The 8,481-nt window shown below is 39.6% G+C and overlaps 2 long non-coding RNA genes across 2 annotated transcripts; both read right to left on the reverse strand.

The window, feature by feature from the left end:
* Positions 1 to 719: 719 nt before the first annotated feature.
* Positions 720 to 3,062, reverse strand: LOC141049519 (uncharacterized). Its single transcript, XR_012220377.1, has 3 exons — positions 2,264 to 3,062; positions 1,076 to 1,144; positions 720 to 857 (listed from the first exon to the last, which is right to left on the reverse strand). It is a non-coding gene; the product is annotated as an uncharacterized lncRNA (long non-coding RNA).
* A 2,430-nt stretch (positions 3,063 to 5,492) lies between these two features.
* LOC141049579 (uncharacterized) lies at positions 5,493 to 7,300 on the reverse strand. The gene is made up of 3 exons (XR_012220393.1): positions 7,041 to 7,300; positions 5,849 to 5,917; positions 5,493 to 5,630 (listed from the first exon to the last, which is right to left on the reverse strand). It is a non-coding gene; the product is annotated as an uncharacterized lncRNA (long non-coding RNA).
* Positions 7,301 to 8,481: the final 1,181 nt, after the last annotated feature.

The following is an 8,481-nucleotide window of genomic DNA, read 5'->3' on the forward strand; positions in this document are numbered from 1 at the left end:
CGACTGATCCGGGTACATGAAAGAATGAATGGGGCCATGTATCGTGAGATTTTGAGTGCAAACCTCCTTCCATCAGCAAGGGCATTGAAGATGAAACGTGGCTGGGTCTTTCAACATGACAATGATCCAAAGCACACCACCAGGGCAACGAAGGAGTGGCTTCGTAAGAAGCATTTCAAGGTCCTGGAGTGGCCTAACCAGTCTCCAGATCTCAACCCTATAGAAAACCTTTGGAGGGAGTTGAAAATCCGTGTTGCCAAGCGAAAAGCCAAAAACATCACTGCTCTAGAGGAGATCTGCATGGAGGAATGGGCCAACATACCAACAACAGTGTGTGGCAACCTTGTGAAGACTTACAGAAAACGTTTGACCTCTGTCATTGCCAACAAAGGATATATCACAAAGTATTGAGATGAAATTTTGTTTCTGACCAAATACTTATTTTCCACCATAATATGCAAATAAAATGAAAAAAAAACAGACAATGTGATTTTCTGGATTTTTTTTTCTCAGTTTGTCTCCCATAGTTGAGGTCTACCTATGATGTAAATTACAGACGCCTCTCATCTTTTTAAGTGGTGGAACTTGCACTATTGCTGACTGACTAAATACTTTTTTTCCCCACTGTATATATATATAGTGCTGGGCAGCCTGCCTGATAATATTATGGGTGTCATGAATAGACTGTAATAATATAATTCACCGCACACTCAGAGGGGTTTCTTTATGCAAATAAGTGCTTATTTTTATTATATACAAAACATGTGGGAGCCAAACAAGTATATATAGCACGAAGTAGAAGCGATATAATTTAATACGACGTTTCGGCTCAATCCGAGCCTTTATCACTTTTATCGCTGTAAATAAAGAGAAATACATCAGAAAATGAGAAAATAAACACAAGAGAATTACAACACCATACAAAAAAACAAAAATAGTCCCAATAAACAACAATAGTAAAACAATATATACAGAGCATATACAAATATACAATATGGTACATGTAGAACACTCAAGTAAAGAAGGTTCAGTGAACCAACTCCATCTTAGGTACAATAGGAGAAAAGGTGATTACCTGAATTGAAATTCGGATCTTTGAATAAGGAAGAACAGAACTCCTAAGAGAATAGCCCAAGAAAGATGGCTGAAAAGAATTGTCAAAATCGTAGTTTAGTAGATTCACATGTGTAGACACCATGATGTCTCTATAAGGTCATAAAGCAGGCCATCTACACAAGGGGAGTACAATGTTTTGCTGTTATATAAAGGTGGATGTGTTCCTTATGACAGATAATATAGTGTTCAGGATGTCCGTAATACCGCAATATACTGTGCACGGAGCAGGCATAGTTGTATGTAGTTTTTAAATGGTATATATATGCTATACGATATGACTGTTGGTTACATAGGTGTCCCTAGATAGTATCATATATCTCAGTGTACTTTGCATGAAAAGGTTGCTGTAACTAAATAGTATGTGCTGGTGTGCACACTCTCAGATGATAGTCAATTAAAAAAGCGTCCCTGAAAAGTGCCACTAAAGATGGCCATGTATACAGTACCTGGTGCAGTGGTGCTAGATAGCGGCGCTCCCACGTCTAGCTGCAGTGGCGTCATGCTAATGCAATCAGGGTGAAGTGGTATTTAAATAGGGACCGGGTGGTAGCGTCAGACCGGAAGTGAACCTCTGAACCGGAAGTGACGTCGCGCTGTCCCAATAGGAGCACTGCGCATGTCTAAGGACTATACTATTAAGCTGTACACATACAGCGGTTGCCCTGGTGATAGGGAAAATAGCGATTTTTTCCTCCTATCAGAAGGAAAGCGGTATAATGTTGTCATGATGTATGGATTACATAGGATACAGACTAGGTAAATGTACTGTTGATCAAGAACAGATAATTAGTAAAAATTGCATAATTATGGTTAGGATATCTAGACAAATAGTGAATCCTAAAAAAGAAAAAGAAAACCGTAGAAAAATAGGGAAAACAAATAAAAATAAAAATAATAGTAAAAAAGTAAAAAAATGTAAAGTAAAAATAAAAATAAAAATAAAAATAAAAAGAGGTAGATGGAAAATAATGAAAATCAGCAAAACATTGTTAACTCATGTACAATACCTTATGTATGGACATGTAGACATAAGTGTATCAATATATATATATATACACAAAAAAATTACATATATATACATATATACACACACACAGGGGCAAACATCTCAATCTAAGACAGAGTCCAGTGGGCGGAGCAAACTCACCTAGGGTTAAAGTGTACTAACGAGTCTGCAAAAATAACAGAAAAAGGTTGTTAGTCATTATATAAGCCAGTCTATTTCTCTATTCAGCCCTCTAGGGGTCAGAGTATCAAGCTTATATATCCAGTATGTTTCCCTCTCTCTTAATAATTTGATATGGTCACCACCCCTCCTCGGACGGGGTACATGCTCAATTACCTGGTATTTCAACTGTGCAACTGAGTGTCGGTATTTAGTAAAGTGCTCAGGCAGGGGTAACCAGTTTTTTTGACATCTAATCGTTGACTTATGGCTGGCAATACGGTCTTTGACGTGTTGGGTTGTTTCCCCTACATAGAGGAGGCCACATGGGCATTTCACCAAATAAACCACGAAGTTTGAATCGCACGTATAATAGCCACGTATCGGAAAAGACTTGCCTGTCCTAGGGTGAGTGATATTGTCTGACCTGATCACATTCGAACAGGCTGCACAGTTGAGGCAGGGAAATGTGCCACAACGGCGAGGGGCGAGTAACCTCTGGGTAGTAGTAGAAACTTTACTGCCTATGTCAGCCCTTACCACCTTGTCACGGACATTGGTGGGACGTTTAGTACAGATCAATACAGGGGCCTCAAAAGAACCGATGTCCGGGTAAGCTTTATAAAGGAGAGGCCAGTGTTTCTTAATAATAGAGTAAACTTTAGGCATCAGCGGATGAAAAGTGTGAACAAAGGGGATCCTTTCTCTAGGATATCTTGTAGGTGGAGGGGAAGGGGGTGTTAGTACCCGTTGTTTTTCGATCTCCAGCAATTTGGATGGATACCGTCTGTCCCTAAATTTCCTAGCCATTGTGTCGAGCCTCTCATTGGGGACATCCTGATCCGATACAATACGTGCTACCCTGTTGAACTGTGAACGTGGTAGACTGTTCTTAGTGGCTCTTGGGTGACAACTCGAGTAATGTAAAAGACTGTTACTATCGGTAGGTTTACAATATAGGTCCGTTGAGAGAGTACCCTCACTATCCTGTAAAACTCTCGTGTCCAAAAAAGGAACTGATTCCATACTGAAATGTAGCGTGAATTGTAGTTCTGGATAAATGGAGTTGAGATACAGATGGAAATCCTGTAAGGATGATATCGTACCTGTCCAGACAAAGAAGATATCATCGATATAGCGATGATATTCTATAGCATATTGTGAAAAAAGATTATTGGAGAAAACATGATTAATCTCGAACAGGTTCATGTAGGCATTAGCGTAAGCCGGCGCTATGTTCGCGCCCATTGCGGTCCCGCACCTCTGTACATAGTAGGTGTCCTCATATAGAAAGTAGTTTTCATGCAATACTAGTTTAAGTAGGGCTATACAGAATTCCATGGAGTCTGTGGACAGGTCTGAAGAATTAAGCAAGAATCTTGCGGCTTCCATTCCTTTATCGTGGGTGATCGATGTGTATAGGCTATTGACATCTAGGGTGGTAAGGATACTGCCTGGTGGTACATTACCCAATTTTTGAATGACTTCCAAGAAATGCCCTGTGTCCAAGAGGAAAGACCTTGTCTGTTTGACTAGAGGTGTGAATATTTTCTCAAGGAAAATGGATAATGGAGATAGAACTGAATCCGTAGAAGCTACAATCGGTCTGCCTGGTGGATTTTGTAAGGACTTATGTATCTTAAGTAGAATATAAAAAACCGGTGTAATCGGATGAGGGTTAATCAGAAAATTGGCAGTTTTTTGGTCAATTGTATGACTGTCCAAATAAGTTTTGGTCAGTTCCTTGATTTTGTGAGTAATGGTGGAAACCGGATCCCTAGGGATAATCCTATAGGTATTAGTGTCAGATAACTGCCTATTCACTTCCTTATTATAATCAGTGTAGTTCATTACCACTAAAGCACCGCCTTTATCAGCCGGTTTGATTACGATGTTCTTGTTATTGTGAATAGAATTGAGAGCTTGTTTTTCAGTAAGTGACAGATTAGAGTGAGTTTTGAAGAGACCGAGTTGTGCTTGATGAGAGAGTAGTTTGACCTCACGGTCCACCAGCGAAATGAATGTCTCAGCCGCATGGTATGTGCTAGGAGGACAGAATTTACTCGGGTTGCGAAGACCAAGTGCAGAAATAGACAATTTAGGAACCTGAATATCGCAAGATAATGTTGTCCCCTCACCCATAGGGTTAGGAGACAAGCCAAAATGGGTCTTAAGTCTAATAGTTCGATAAAATCACTTGAGGTCTTTTTCGAGTTGGAACGAGTTCCACATGGGAGTGGGACAAAAAGAAAGTCCCTTCTGTAGCACGGAGAGTTCTGACGGGGAGAGGAGATAGTCTGAAATGTTGATCACCAGTTCCGATGCTATATCTGTTGTCTCACCTGTGAGCGGGTTGCCATCCTTTCTCCTGCCTCGCCTGGTGGGTCTGTGGTACGCTGGTTCCCCCTGCGGCTTCTTCCTAAAAAACGTTGTCTGCCAGAGTTTGTGGAGGAGTCGCTTCCGGAACTGAAGGACCCATTTCTTCGTTGGTAATAAGGTCTGCGCCAGGGACCCGTAGTAGCGGATGTATCGTTCCATTTGTATACTCTGTTCATAGAATAGTCGTCTGAATCACGCTGAAATTTCTGCCTCTTACGTTCCTGTAGAGACTTTAGATGTTCGGACAGGGCTTTCTCGGTTTTGGTTTTGAGAGATGTCCACTCCGTTGAGGAGATAGAGGTGGAGAGTTGCGCTTCAATGGCCTGTATATTTTGTTTAGTTTCCACTATGGCCCTCTGCAGATATTCTACCGTCAATATAATAATGTCTAATGAACATTTATTAAGTATCTTTTTATACTTTTCACAATACTCTGAATTGTCAGAGAAGAGAGTAGGGCGGAGATTACTCCTAAGCCCCCTTGGAATCTTATTCTGTCTGTGGTACTCTGCCAGTGTAGTACAATGTAAATCATACGAGATCAATCTACGTTTTGCTTTTTCATAGTCACGGGTCCTAAGCTCTTGGACTGGAGTTCTCAAAAACTCGTTGGAGCTAGTAACTTGAGCCAAAATATTGGTGCTCGTAGCCAAATCATATGCAAATGTGTCCGTAGACATATGGAGATAGGGGAGTGACTGGTGCAAATGCCAATATAGCAAACGTAACCAGGAGGTTAGCGTGCACTCAAGTCCAATAGCGAGGTGCAGGCGTAACAGACCTGTAGGTCCTATTACCAATAATAATATAATTCACCGCACACTCAGAGGGGTTTCTTTATGCAAATAAGTGCTTATTTTTATTATATACAAAACATGTGGGAGCCAAACAAGTATATATAGCACGAAGTAGAAGCGATATAATTTAATACGACGTTTCGGCTCAATCCGAGCCTTTATCACTTTTATCGCTGTAAATAAAGAGAAATACATCAGAAAATGAGAAAATAAACACAAGAGAATTACAACACCATACAAAAAAACAAAAATAGTCCCAATAAACAACAATAGTAAAACAATATATACAGAGCATATACAAATATACAATATGGTACATGTAGAACACTCAAGTAAAGAAGGTTCAGTGAACCAACTCCATCTTAGGTACAATAGGAGAAAAGGTGATTACCTGAATTGAAATTCGGATCTTTGAATAAGGAAGAACAGAACTCCCAAGAGAATAGCCCAAGAAAGATGGCTGAAAAGAATTGTCAAAATCGTAGTTTAGTAGATTCACATGTGTAGACACCATGATGTCTCTATAAGGTCATAAAGCAGGCCATCTACACAAGGGGAGTACAATGTTTTGCTGTTATATAAAGGTGGATGTGTTCCTTATGACAGATAATATAGTGTTCAGGATGTCCGTAATACCGCAATATACTGTGCACGGAGCAGGCATAGTTGTATGTAGTTTTTAAATGGTATATATATGCTATACGATATGACTGTTGGTTACATAGGTGTCCCTAGATAGTATCATATATCTCAGTGTACTTTGCATGAAAAGGTTGCTGTAACTAAATAGTATGTGCTGGTGTGCACACTCTCAGATGATAGTCAATTAAAAAAGCGTCCCTGAAAAGTGCCACTAAAGATGGCCATGTATACAGTACCTGGTGCAGTGGTGCTAGATAGCGGCGCTCCCACGCCTAGCTGCAGTGGCGTCATGCTAATGCAATCAGGGTGAAGTGGTATTTAAATAGGGACCGGGTGGTAGCGTCAGACCGGAAGTGAACCTCTGAACCGGAAGTGACGTCGCGCTGTCCCAATAGGAGCACTGCGCATGTCTAAGGACTATACTATTAAGCTGTACACATACAGCGGTTGCCCTGGTGATAGGGAAAATAGCGATTTTTTCCTCCTATCAGAAGGAAAGCGGTATAATGTTGTCATGATGTATGGATTACATAGGATACAGACTAGGTAAATGTACTGTTGATCAAGAACAGATAATTAGTAAAAATTGCATAATTATGGTTAGGATATCTAGACAAATAGTGAATCCTAAAAAAGAAAAAGAAAACCGTAGAAAAATAGGGAAAACAAATAAAAATAAAAATAATAGTAAAAAAGTAAAAAAATGTAAAGTAAAAATAAAAATAAAAATAAAAATAAAAAGAGGTAGATGGAAAATAATGAAAATCAGCAAAACATTGTTAACTCATGTACAATACCTTATGTATGGACATGTAGACATAAGTGTATCAATATATATATATATATATACACAAAAAAATTACATATATATACATATATACACACACACAGGGGCAAACATCTCAATCTAAGACAGAGTCCAGTGGGCGGAGCAAACTCACCTAGGGTTAAAGTGTACTAACGAGTCTGCAAAAATAACAGAAAAAGGTTGTTAGTCATTATATAAGCCAGTCTATTTCTCTATTCAGCCCTCTAGGGGTCAGAGTATCAAGCTTATATATCCAGTATGTTTCCCTCTCTCTTAATAATTTGATATGGTCACCACCCCTCCTCGGACGGGGTACATGCTCAATTACCTGGTATTTCAACTGTGCAACTGAGTGTCGGTATTTAGTAAAGTGCTCAGGCAGGGGTAACCAGTTTTTTTGACATCTGATAGGAGGAAAAAATCGCTATTTTCCCTATCACCAGGGCAACCGCTGTATGTGTACAGCTTAATAGTATAGTCCTTAGACATGCGCAGTGCTCCTATTGGGACAGCGCGACGTCACTTCCGGTTCAGAGGTTCACTTCCGGTCTGACGCTACCACCCGGTCCCTATTTAAATACCACTTCACCCTGATTGCATTAGCATGACGCCACTGCAGCTAGGCGTGGGAGCGCCGCTATCTAGCACCACTGCACCAGGTACTGTATACATGGCCATCTTTAGTGGCACTTTTCAGGGACGCTTTTTTAATTGACTATCATCTGAGAGTGTGCACACCAGCACATACTATTTAGTTACAGCAACCTTTTCATGCAAAGTACACTGAGATATATGATACTATCTAGGGACACCTATGTAACCAACAGTCATATCGTATAGCATATATATACCATTTAAAAACTACATACAACTATGCCTGCTCCGTGCACAGTATATTGCGGTATTACGGACATCCTGAACACTATATTATCTGTCATAAGGAACACATCCACCTTTATATAACAGCAAAACATTGTACTCCCCTTGTGTAGATGGCCTGCTTTATGACCTTATAGAGACATCATGGTGTCTACACATGTGAATCTACTAAACTACGATTTTGACAATTCTTTTCAGCCATCTTTCTTGGGCTATTCTCTTGGGAGTTCTGTTCTTCCTTATTCAAAGATCCGAATTTCAATTCAGGTAATCACCTTTTCTCCTATTGTACCTAAGATGGAGTTGGTTCACTGAACCTTCTTTACTTGAGTGTTCTACATGTACCATATTGTATATTTGTATATGCTCTGTATATATTGTTTTACTATTGTTGTTTATTGGGACTATTTTTGTTTTTTTGTATGGTGTTGTAATTCTCTTGTGTTTATTTTCTCATTTTCTGATGTATTTCTCTTTATTTACAGCGATAAAAGTGATAAAGGCTCGGATTGAGCCGAAACGTCGTATTAAATTATATCGCTTCTACTTCGTGCTATATATACTTGTTTGGCTCCCACATGTTTTGTATATAATAAAAATAAGCACTTATTTGCATAAAGAAACCCCTCTGAGTGTGCGGTGAATTATATTATTATTGGTAATAGGACCTACAGGTCTGTTACGCCTGCACCTCG

The sequence above is a fragment of the Dendrobates tinctorius genome, unplaced genomic scaffold (assembly GCF_039654945.1).
Source record: "Dendrobates tinctorius isolate UK_male_01 unplaced genomic scaffold, ASM3965494v1 ptg000145l, whole genome shotgun sequence".
Classification (NCBI taxonomy): Eukaryota; Metazoa; Chordata; class Amphibia; order Anura; family Dendrobatidae; genus Dendrobates; species Dendrobates tinctorius.